The sequence below is a fragment of the Oncorhynchus mykiss genome, chromosome 19, assembly GCF_013265735.2.
Source record: "Oncorhynchus mykiss isolate Arlee chromosome 19, USDA_OmykA_1.1, whole genome shotgun sequence".
Classification (NCBI taxonomy): Eukaryota; Metazoa; Chordata; class Actinopteri; order Salmoniformes; family Salmonidae; genus Oncorhynchus; species Oncorhynchus mykiss.
The window spans coordinates 41889957-41903219 of record NC_048583.1 but is presented as its reverse complement, the minus strand read 5'-3'; the positions used below and the strand labels follow the sequence as shown (position 1 = coordinate 41903219).

The window sequence follows — 13263 nt, the reverse complement described above, 5'->3', positions numbered from 1 at the left end:
AGAGTTCAATCTTGTTTATTATGGTCAGAGTCCTTTAGGTGCAATTTGACAAACTCTAAGCAGGCTTTCATGTGCATTTTACTGAGGAGTGGCTTCCGTCTGGCCACTCTAGCATAAAGGCCTGATTGGTGGTGGAGTGCTGCAGAAATGGTTGTCCTTCTGGAACGTTCTCCCATCTCCACAGAGGAACTCTGAAGCTCTGTCAGAGTGACCATCGGGTTCTTGGTCATCTCCCTGACCAAGGGCCTTTTCCCCCCCGATTGCTCAGTTTGGCCAGCTCTAGGAAGTCGGGGTGGTTACAAACTTCTTCCATTTAAGAAGGGAGGCCACTGTGTTCTTGGGGACCTTCAATGCTGCAGACAATTTTTGGTACCCTTCCCCAGATCTGTGCCTCCACACAATACTGTCTCGGTGCTCTACGGACAATTCCGTCAACCTCATTGCTTGGTTTTTGCTCTGAGATGCACTGCCAACTGTGAGACCTTATATAGACAGGTGTGTGTCTTTCCAAATTATGTCCAATCAATTGAATTTTCCACAGGTGTTTCTACAACTTGATTGGAGTCCATCTCAAGGATGATCAATGGGAACAGGATGAACCTGAGCTCAATTTCGAGTCTCACAGCAAAGGGTCTGAATCCTTATGTAAATAAGGTATCTGTTTATTTTTTAGTACATTTGCACAACTTTCTAAAAACCTGCTTTCACTTTGTCATTATGGGGTATTGTGTGTATTGGTGAGGATTTTTAAATTTATTTTTAATCCATTTTAGAATAAGGCTGCAACGTAAAAAAAATGGAAAAGGGGAAGGGGTCTGAATACTTTCCAAATGCAATGTATGTTTGCCATTCAAAAGGTCAATGGGCAAGATACAAGATTTAGGTGCCTTTAAAACAGGATATGGTAGTCTGTGGTAGAAAGGAGATGAGGAAGGAGACCAAGTATCAATGCAAACATAGTAGGCTCTATTAGTTTCAAGAAACCACAATAGTGGAAGACAATATAGTGGTAAAACTCACCACGAGGATCATTACATTGCCAAATAACATTAGTAGAAAAAAATGCCTGTCCAACAACCACCTGAACAGAGATTGTTTTACTTAGTCAGGCATCACTTTATTTGTACACTGAGTGGAAATTAAAACATTTCAGCCCTGGGGGATGGTCTAGTTTGAAGTGTACTATTGTTGTCAACAATACAAACAGTTGCGCCAACCGTGGCTGACAGGACAATACCCGCTTGCTCTGGATTCAGATTGGTGTCAGCAATAGCACAGGACTCAGCCCCCTCTGTCTAGCTAGCACATCTCCTATGCTGGGCCTCTTAGTTAGGCCCTAATTTGGATTAAGCAGATTACCCATGATAATACATTAAGAATAACATCCCGCTGCAGTGCTTCTCTGGGCCTGATGGGCTTGAGGTACAACAGTCAGTTTCACCTAGGCCTGTAAAACCTCTCCCATTATTTCACACCTGACACACACACACACCGACTCATGCACAAACAAACACACACATACTCCAGCAAGCAGCCAGATAGATATATATCCAACAACTGTCATCATGTAAGGCTAACTTATCATTCACTTGTTCCTCATTCTGAGAGATTGCTTCAGACCATTTCCAATGACAAAACTTCTCCAAGTAGAAATAAAATGTATTCAAGTGAGTTCTCGCAGAGCACAAATGCATATGGGGGCAATTCCACAGTAACAGATTTACTGTGGAGAATATTTCACTTAGAATGTGTGCCAAACAAAAAACATTGATTTCAAAGTTTAACAAACCATTCAACTCTATGCACAATGACTACCTGACAATTTACACAATACGAAAACAAACAACGTTTACAGTAACACAACATTTTATCTGCACAGTTCTTCTTGTAAATGTGTTTTTGTAAAATTCTGTGGAAATTGTTAAGTAGTCCTTGCGCAGAGTTCAATGGATTGTTAAACTTTGAAATCAATGGCTTTTGTTTGGTATAGATTTTAAAGTGAAAAATCTGAGTCTCCATTACCATGAAATTGCCCATGAGCTACATTTTGCGTGGTTGTTGTGGTTAAAGGTGAATTCATGCCAATATTTAAGAGTTCTATATATTAACGTCAACCCCCTGAAGGAGTGTGCCACCTCACCAATTCCCTAATTACCCTCTGGACACACCCCTTCTCCTGCCAACTCCCCACATCTGAACTCACTCTGATAATCAGCATTCCTCTCCCTTCCTCACCTATTTAAGCAGCTGTTTTTTTTGTTGTTATTTTTTAACTCATTGTTTGTGGTGGCTTAAGTCCTTTGTTGTGTGAACTGGGTGCTGAAGTAGGTGTTTTTTATTTTATTATTATTTTAACATGTATAACATTAACTTTGTAGGTTTATTGCCAATCAGAGTGACACTTTACTTAAGACTACTTCCTTTTCTTATATTCTGACTTCTATAGATCTTGACAATGGCCTTTTTTGATTAGCATGTTTTGTTATACTTTATTTCTCAGCTCTGGTACTGTCTTGTGTGTTAACTCTCAGCACCAAACCAGAGCACCCACCCTCAGCTTTTCAGTCTTGTCCTGCAAGAGCAGAAAACAAGACCTCTTAAGCAGAATAGAACACTAGGCAGTGTGGACAGGATTGCGGTGGGTGAGTTGCATCATACCTGCCTGATTGCTTTCTGCCCTGACTATGCCTCAGACTGGAGAGTGCAAACATTTCCCATTGCAGCAGGAGCCATATCCTTGCATGGAAATGAGCCTGAAGACAAAGCTCTCTTGGACCATTCCCCGGACCTCCTGTTTTGGCAGGGCCAGGCCTCAGGAACCCCCATGATAAATTGTCAACGTGGCGAACCAACCTTTCAGGGCACTACACCTGACCTGTAGCTTGTCATTTGTTAGTACCATCTATGTTTAGTAACTAGGCTTGGGCGGTATACCGGGGTATTTGGAAAAAGACACGGATTAGTTAATACCTTTTCATTAGACAAAGTCAACTATTTACTGAATATAAATGCAAACATTTCAAATATTACAATTCATGTAAGGAAATAAGTCAATTGATATAAATTCCTTATAACCTCATCTATGGATTTCACATGACTGGTTATCTGGTTATCTGTTGGTCACAGATACCTTTAACTTGAGTGTAGGGGGCAGGATTTTTGTTTTTGGCTAAAACACGTACCCATTTGAAACTGCCTATTTCTCAGGCCCAGAAACTAGAAAATGCATATAATTGTCAGATTTAGGATAGAAAACTCTAAAGTGTCCAAAACTGTCACAATAGTCTGAGTATAACAGAACTGATATTGCAGGTGAAAACCTGAGGAAAATCAAACCAGGAAGTGCTGTTTCTCCTGAAAGCTTTGTTCCATTGGATGCCTTGCCTCCATTTTAAAGGGATATCAATCTGATTCCTTTTCCTATGGCTTCCTCAAGGTGTTAGTCTTTAGACACAGTTTCAGGCTTCTATTTTGAAAAATGAGTGAGAAAGATATTGCGTCAGTGGATAGCTGGGTGTTCGCAGAGTTTCGCTTGCGCCACAGAGTGGGGCAGCCATTGTCTCTCCCTCTCCTATTGAAAAAGCGACAGTTCCGGCTGATATATTATCGATTATATACAGTGCCTTGCGAAAGTATTCGGCCCCCTTGAACTTTGCGACCTTTTGCCACATTTCAGGCTTCAAACATAAAGATATAAAACTGTATTTTTTTGAAGAATCAACAAGTGGGACACAATCATGAAGTGGAACGACATTTATTGGATATTTCAAACGTTTTTAACAAATCAAAAACTGAAAAATTGGGCGTGCAAAATTATTCAGCCCCCTTAAGTTAATACTTTGTAGCGCCACCTTTTACTGCGATTACAGCTGTAAGTCGCTTGGGGTATGTCTCTATCAGTTTTGCACATCGAGAGACTGACATTTTTTCCCATTCTTCCTTGCAAAACAGCTTGAGCTCAGTGAGGTTGGATGGAGAGCATTTGTGAACAGCAGTTTTCAGTTCTTTCCACAGATTCTCGATTGGATTCAGGTCTGGACTTTGACTTGGCCATTCTAACACCTGGATATGTTTATTTTTGAACCATTCCATTGTAGATTTTGCTTTGTTTTGGATCATTGTCTTGTTGGAAGACAAATCTCCGTCCCAGTCTCAGGTCTTTTGCAGACTCCATCAGGTTTTCTTCCAGACTGGTCCTGTATTTGGCTCCATCCATCTTCCCATCAATTTTAACCATCTTCCCTGTCCCTGCTGAAGAAAAGCAGGCCCAAACCATGATGCTGCCACCACCATGTTGGGTGGTGGTGTGTTCAGGTGTGTTGCTTTTACCCAAACATAACGTTTTGCATTGTTGCCAAAAAGTTCAATTTTGGTTTCATCTGACCAGAGCACCTTCTTCCACATGTTTGGTGTGCCCCAGGTGGCTTGTGGCAAACTTTAAACTACACTTTTTATGGATATCTTTAAGAAATGGCTTTCTTCTTGCCACTCTTCCATAAAGGCCAGATTTGTGCAATATACGACTGATTGTTGTCCTATGGACAGAGTCTCCCACCTCAGCTGTAGATCTCTGCAGTTCATCCAGAGTGATCATGGGCCTCTTGGCTGCATCTCTGATCAGTCTTCTCCTTGTATGAGCTGAAAGTTTAGAGGGACGGCCAGGTCTTGGTAGATTTGCAGTGGTCTGATACTCCTTCCATTTCAATATTATCGCTTGCACAGTGCTCCTTGGGATGTTTAAAGCTTGGGAAATCTTTTTGTATCCAAATCCGGCTTTAAACTTCTTCACAACAGTATCTCGGACCTGCCTGGTGTGTTCCTTGTTCTTCATGATGCTCTCTGCGCTTTTAACGGACCTCTGAGACTATCACAGTGCAGGTGCATTTATACGGAGACTTGATTACACACAGGTGGATTGTATTTATCATCATTAGTCATTTAGGTCAACATTGGATCATTCAGAGATCCTCACTGAACTTCTGGAGAGAGTTTGCTGCACTGAAAGTAAAGGGGCTGAATAATTTTGCACGCCCAATTTTTCAGTTTTTGAAAGTTTGAAATATCCAATAAATGTCGTTCCACTTCATGATTGTGTCCCACTTGTTGTTGATTCTTCACAAAAAAATACAGTTTTATATCTTTATGTTTGAAGCCTGAAATGTGTCAAAAGGTTGCAAAGTTCAAGGGGGACGAATACTTTCGCAAGGCACTGTAGTTTAAAAACAACCTGAGGATTGACTATAAAAACGTTTGACATGTTTCTGTGGACATTACGGATACTATTTGGAATTTGTCTGCGATGTCGTGACCGCTCGAGCCTGTGGATTTCTGAACATAATGCGCCAAACAAATGGAGGTATTTTGGATATAAAAATAATCTTTATGGAACAAAAGGAATTTATTGTGTAACTGGGAGTCTCGTGAGTGCAAACATCCGAAGATCAAAGGTAAGCGATTTAATCTATTGCATTTCTGACTTTCGTGACCAATCGACTTGGCTGCTAGTGTTTAATATTTTGTCTACTGAGAGAGATGTTCTTACTTAAACGCTTGTTATGCTTTCGGCAAAACTTTGTATTGAAATCTGACACGCCAGGTGGACTAACAACGAGCTACGCTGTGTTTTGCTATATTGCTCTTGTGATTTCATGAAAATGAAGTATTTTTAGTAATTTAATTTGAATTCAGCGGGTGTTGATAAATGATCCCGCTAAAGGGATGGGTGCGTCAAGAAGTTAATAAAAATGTGCCGTGGATCAGAAAGTCAGTATCTGGTGTGACCATTTGCCTGATGGAGTGCCACACATCTCCTTTGAATATTTGATTAGGCTGTTGATTGTAGTCTGAAATGTTGTAGTCTGAAATGTTGCTGGTTATTGGTGGGAACTGGCACATGTTGATCCAGAGCATCCCAAATATGGGTGACATGTATGGTGAGTATGCAGGAACTGGGAATTTTTCAGCTTGCAGGAATTGTGTACAGATCCTTGCATTATCATGCTGAAACATAAGGTGATGACATTATGAAGTTGACCAGTCACATTTGCAAATAGCACAACGGGAGACGGTGAGTCCATAGCGTTCTATATCTGCGAGTCTCTGTGCGGTGCACGTGAATTTCCTACAAGTGTAACTTCATGTTTTCCATCATCGTATGCCTTTCTGCCAGAAGTCGGGAGCTCTGGATGAGTTTGTACAGCTATCATCCCCCCCCCCCCCCCCCCCCCCGTTCTTCCTATTAGTGTTTTTCTCCTCCCCTCTGCTCCGTGTACACATGCAGCTCTTCCTTCAGAAAGGTATGCAACAAAATTGTGCAAATGAACAATCTTTCACCTGCAAAATGTCCACACCTCACCGACAATGACATTTGATGACTTCTGTAACAGTAAAAGCCTTGGTTTCATACATGTTAACATCAAAGCCTCCTCCCTAAGTTTGTTTTATTCACAGCTTTAGCACACCACCAACCCTGATGTCCTAGCCATGTCTGAATCCTGGCTTATGAAGGCCACAAAATTCTGAAATGTCCACCCCCAACTACAACATTTTCAATCAAGCTAGAACTGCCAAAGCGGGTGGAGTTGCAATCTACTGCAGAGATGGCCTGCAGTGTACTGTCAAACTAACCAGGTCTGTGCCCAAACAGTTCCGGGCTTCTATTATTTTTTTTTTTAAATCCACCTTTCCAGAAATGTAGAACGTTATCTCAGCTCACTGTTCACCATAGTAACGCACACGCTTCAGCAGGTATATTTCACTGGTCACCCCCAAAGCCTATTCCTCCTTTGCCTGCCTTTCCTTCCAGTTCTCTGCTGCCAATGACTGGAATGAATTACAAAAATCGCTGGAGACTTCTCACTAACTTTAAGAATCAGCTGTCAGAGCAGCTTACCCAACTACCTCATCCATGTTCTTTTGCACCACAGTATCTACTTGCACATCTCCAGTGTTAATGCTAAATTGTAATTTTTTTGCCACTATGGCCTATTTATTGCCTTTACCTCCCTAATCTTACATTTGCACACACTGTACATAGATTTTTCTATTGTTTGACTGTACGTTTGTTTATCTCATGTGTAACTGTCTTTGTCACACTGCTTTGCTTTATCTTGGCCAGGTCGCAGTTGTAAATGAGAACTTGTTCTCAACTAGCCTACCTGTTTAAAGAAAGGTATTTAGGACTAAAAGCATTGTATTTGGGACATTCACTAAGTCTTGTAATAAATAACGTAGTGACAAACTGCTTTGTGTATGTCCTGGTCATAACATGTTGATTCAACAATAGCTAAGATGGGGAAGTCTGTCCATATTAAAGCACTGCTCTGCCTTTCTAAAAACACAGGTCCTACAGGCTCTAGTTTTGTTCCACCTGGAATACTGTTCAATCAGGTGGTCAGGTGCCACAGAGGGACCTCAAATTACAATTGGCTCAGAACAGGGCAGCATGGCTGGCTTTTAAATGTACACAGAGCTAACATTAACATGCATGTGAATCTCTCATGGCTCAAAGTGGAGGAGAGTGACTTAATCATTACTTGTTTTTGTAAGAAGTGTTGAAATGCTGAATGCACCGGGGTGTCCTTTAATCCACTAGCACACAGCTCAGACACCCATCCATACCCCACAAGACATCCCACCAAAGGTCTCTTCACAATTCCCAAATTAAGAATAGCCTATGGGAGGCGCACAGTACTACATGGAACTCTAGTCTAAATCAGGCAACTGATGAAGTAGTAGAATCGAATTTAAAAATGCAACTTATGGCACAGCAGGGACTGAAGGGACAAGGCTATATAAGACATGTATACATGGATTTTGTATTCTAGATGTGCGGTGGCCTGAGGTATTACACTGTTGGGTAAGGTGTTATGAAGTGTCACGTATTTAAACTAACGATCTTATGTTGCTGGACCCCAGGAAGAGTCGCTGATGCCTTGACAGCTAATGGGGATCCATCAAAATACAGTATTGGTCCTCTAGGGCCTATATTCTCGAACAAGCATAATTTACAACTTCAATAAACCCAACAGATACTGTTTACATGCACAGTAATCATTTGATATTAAAACTGATGGCAGTAGGTAGATTATGCAATAGTCACTTTACTATGCTTATCTTAAATCTGTGTGAGATCGAAACTGAAGTAAGCATACACCAATTATAACCTGGTTTTCTGAGTAATCTTTCTAATTAGAACATGTAAAAACCTTATCGGCAGTGTATTTGATATGCACCAGCCGGGCAGGCCTCTCTTTAGTGTGTCTGGAACAGCGGAACGCATGAGTCTTAGAGGTTTTCAAACTTTAGACTCAAATGTTTTGCAAAAATATAATGTTCGCTGAGGTAGAACGTTCATTTTGATTGCTGGTTTTCTGCATAATTCAGATGTCCACGTAAACAGGATTGGGGAAATTGTTCTTGCAAAGCATGTAAACATTTTAATCTAACTTATATTCATCCGACTTTCCACAATAACCACATTGGTGATCATGTAACCGCACGAGAGACGGTGACATTGATTAGAACCAGCCTTTACATCCCTCAGTATCCAGGTTAAGCCATGAGGTTTACTCTAGCGTGGGTGAGTTCAGTATCCCACAATACTCCTTTCTGGAGCCAGAGGCTGATAAGGTATCTCAGCAGCCAGCCCTGTGGGTGCACACAAATAGAACTACCCCCTCAAGCCATATCTGGAATAAGACTCACTAGAGGTTTCCATGCACACTGTCCTAACTGACCAATCACTACTGATGTAAGGAAAATGACCTGTGAGTAGGCTAACCAGTGACAATTTCTCTACCCAATGACTTTTAAAAAGGAGCAGGTCAAATACTTGCACTGGCTTCTTCCAAAGTGCAGGGGAGTGGTGAAGGCAGTTGGTCCTAAATGCCTCAATCTGTAAATCGTTTAAATTATCTATTCTCTTTAATGGTCTCCGTTTATGAAAAATTTAGATGAGATACTGGGGGAGTGGGGAGGGGAGAATTTTGTGCATCTCCCCCATATTTACATAGTCAGAATGCAGGAAGAGAACAAGGCCTCACTCAAAGGTGAAATGGGGTGATGACGTGGTTCTATGAATGTGCTGTATACAATACAAACAGCATCTTGGTCAGTGATGCAGGCAGGACTGGTGGAAATATGGAAGTATATAGTCTACAGTATAAATTCTTAATGGCTGCAACATAAGGTGAGCATTTCCCAAATGTTATGCACTACATTTTGTAGATGGCCCCTGTCATAAGTCACTGTCTATAAAATTACACCGCACTTGGGGGATTTAGCTAACACAGTAAAAATGTTATGACATGCAGAGAGCATTTTCAAAATTCCTGTAGTTAAACACATACCTCAAGGATCACTCATTCTTCAATCGCAACAGCTAACGTTACTACAGATGGTAGGACAGAAATGTACCTTTACGTGAGGCGCCGAACAATCACTATTAGAGAACATATGATAAGCCTAACAATTCAAAAGACATCCTGCTGTCCATTGAAACGTTGCATAGCTTGTAATGATGTAAACCGCTAGCTAATGAAACTATTCTACAGATAAAGTAGTAATTTCTTTACACCTAAAAATTGCCTACAAGGGATGTTTGTAGCATGTTTTAAGTACAGTCTAGTAGCATGCGTTCTAAGCACAACTCTGGTATTGCCTAGTCTTGGGCTGATCAGTTCCGTTTCAAGACGATAATGTTCAGTCTTTGCTAACATGTCATGGCCTTGCACGTAATTTAGCTAAGTAAGCTAGCGTGCAGCACTGTGGTTAGATATTGCTCTATTAGCTAACGTTAATCACTACTAGTGACACTAGACTAGCTAATCATAATGCGAATGTATTATATAACTAACGTTAACTTGGCTAGCAAAGTACACCTGAGTTGGACACGACAGCGAAATTATCCTGGTTAAGATGTACTGACGCGATGGCTACGAACCTGCTAGCTACAAAGCCGTGCTAATGTCATTATTTGACAAGGGGCGCACATGTTGGTGGCTAGTTGGCTAACGACTCCGGGTTTCCAGTGACGCCTACCTCATATTAGCTATAGGCACAAAAGGGGTAGGCCAATTTTTTTTTTTGGGGGGGGGGCGGGGGGTCTGGGCGTTTATCTAGTTAACTAGCTTTTCTTCAACAACCCAGCTAATTTGCCAGCTACGAATCGTGACATTTGCGGAAAGGCTCGTCACTCACTGACAAGATGTCTCGAGATGCACGGACACAGCTAACGCTATTCTATATTTTAAATAGGTGAAATGCTCTAGTCTAAACTACACATACTTTATTTTACAAATAACGTTTAAAGACAAATCACAGCTAATGTTGACTTTATTCTGAAACCCAATCCGGTGTACAGCACCTGAGAAGCCAATCCTAACAAAAGGCCTCGCCTATAAAGTGACCTAGCGCCCCCTCTATTCTGAAATCTCTGACCCACTCTCGCGTCCCTATTTTCAGGCAGTGCCAGGCCCAGATAACGGTTTCAGCTACGAAAATCCTTGAATGACTAGATCGGTTTAAAAATAACAAATGTTGTAGGAGGAAATGCAATGCACATACCTGTATCTTAGTGCCAAAGTTCCCTAAATGTTGAAATGAAATGGCGAGTTCCCCGGAGCAGCTCCAACCCAAGCCCGTATCTTGTGTTTCGGTTTCGCGGGGGCGGGTCGGTCTGTCTCAGCACATAGCGTATGATTCAATGAAGGGATGGGACTGGATAAGAGGATGTGGAGAAGGCATGGCCTCTTGCTCTATGCACCCGATTAGACTACAACCACCCCGGGTGCACCAGGGTAGCCTGGAAACCCGACATTGAATTTAATTAATTCTATGTCGGGCATAAATTAGTGATTATGAAAGTTTCCTCAAGACCTCAAGCAAAAGTGTTAAATTATATTTTAAATTACTTTGCCGGTTGGTCTATTTGCGGGTAGGAATGTGGGACAATATCCACCAGAAAGCATAATTACAAACTTTTCAAAGCACTGGTAGTGCATTCGGATTTCTATCACCAGAAGAATGCCAAGAACCATGTAAACACATGCACGAGCTCGGCAAGTATTAATCTTGTGATGCTTGAGGTGATAGAAATCTGAATGCACTACCACCAGCGCTTTGAATAGTTGTAATTATTCTTACACATTCCTACTTGCAAAATCCACATGGACAACCGGTAAAGTAAGTTAAAATACAATTTTATTCAACATGCTGGCTTGTAGTGGTCATGAGAGGAAACCTTCCTGACCCAAATGCTCATTAATGCCCGACGTAGAATTAAATACTATGTCGGGTTTCCATGCTAGATCTAGGGGTTTTAAACCTACATGTCTGTTTACATTTGGGCCCCTGTCCCTTGTCCAACTTAATGTCACATTAATAATGAACTCTCTATTAAATATTACAGAAACATTGAAAATATTACACCTAACAACTTGTAATTTAATATCATATAGGATATTTTTATTTAACCTTTTTTGTAGCGAACAGCATAATTTAAATCCACAAGCTTCCTCAATTCCTCTCACCTCCTTCATTGACCCATCCCAACCTGACATCCTCTGTCTCCATGGACACGTTCTTCTGTTTCATAGTGTCTTTTCGGGCCCTTTAGATAGATTCGCAGGCTGTCAAGGTCCAGTATGGAGTCCCTGGATGTTTACAGGAGCCGGGTGGCCAGGTGATACAGAGGATGAAGACGACAGGTTAGACCCAATTGTAATGCCCATGTCCAATTTGGTTTGACATTCAATATCCCCTAAGCCTAAGGGCCTAGTTGGGGACCTCAGTAAATTACACAATGTATATTTAAATGTCAATAGCACCAAATGACTTAGACCAACTATAAATTACAGAAATTAATATACGATGTTGAAAGCATTTAATGAGACTACTAAAAGGTGTGCAACATGAAAATATTGTCTAATTTACATTGTGCAATTTATTGACCGTCCTTAACTAGCCCCACAGATTGGATAGACAACTTTTCTACTGTTGCACACAGCTGGCTGAAACTAATTGGCGAAAGAAGTTGGCTAGCTAGTCTAGGAAACTTCCAGACAAGATCTGATTAGGCTGCTTCACGTTTTCTAGAAGGGTGAGTGACTAACTGTGTAGTATTTGGCAGAGTTAAAGTACAAACGCTTTCCACATTCGAACACACACACACGAGACACCCACGTCAAAGCCTGCCTCCAAACCCAAATCTTGATCTCAGTCGCATTTCCTAATGAGGAGAATTGCAACCGAGGGTAAATCAGGAAGTTCAGCTCCCCTTTAAGAATGTTCAATCATATTTCCTTACCCTAGGAAATATGAGCTTCCATGGCTCAGCACTCTCTGTACCCGTGTTGCCTGTGCAGGTGTGCTGAACCTCCATGTGCTCGTTTTCCACATTGGGGTACAATGTCTCCAGCTCACATACTGTAGCTCCAGGAAGTGTGTGGCAAACAGAGTGAACACCTGAGACCACCAGGGAAACAGAGCGGAGTACACATTTAACTTATGATAGTTTGATCTGAGCAGTGCAAGTAACAGGAAGTCAAAGAAAATTAAGGCTTCTATGATTCATACACAACAATCCAATTAATCATCTATTGTTTCAGACAGAGGCACTGTGCTGGTTGGACAGTGTACCTACCCTGAGGCTAACGAGGAACTTGCAGATAGAGTGACATGACGACGCCCCACTCAGCACTGGTGCTACGCCCAAGCGCGTCTATGATGAGAGACTTGTCACTTCACATTATGGATTATATAAGAGACCTTGGGAATACCCAGACAAAATGAAACAAAACTATTTTGCCAAGATTTTAAAAGTCCATACCATATCACTGCATCAGAAAGGCCAGTATGTATTGAAAATGTACCACCTTCATTTCCACCATGAAGGTTGAGGAGTTTGTCTTAAAGTTGTCATCCACCCCGATTCTGGTGAAAATCTGTTCAGCAATGCGGAAGTAGGCACAAAAGAGCCTAGGACAAATCAGACTCATTATATAAATAACCTGTGAGTAAGCCTGTTGAATGGTTACAACACTGGCACACTGAAAATTAAGTTAATTCAGGTACTATAAAACAACATTCCATTTTGAATGAAGTGTGTGGTTTCTCCACCTACCTATCTGAGCCATGATCTGGCACAGCACCACCTGTTTGAGGTAGGTGGACTTGCCGCTCATGTTGAGCCCAGCGATGATGACAATGTTGCTGCCCTCCTTCTCCGCTGTGCAATCTGGTTTCCGAGCCGGTCACGGGTGC

General features: G+C 41.5%; 1 protein-coding gene across 1 annotated transcript in view; it reads right to left on the bottom strand.

The window, feature by feature from the left end:
- The window catches only part of LOC100305273 (kinectin 1), a 44195-nt gene extending 33539 nt beyond the window's left edge, over positions 1-10656 (bottom strand). Inside the window, 1 exon segment of the mRNA NM_001165178.1 lies at positions 10567-10656. The gene's annotated coding sequence lies outside the window, so the exon portion shown is untranslated.
- Between the last annotated feature and the right edge of the window lie 2607 nt (positions 10657-13263).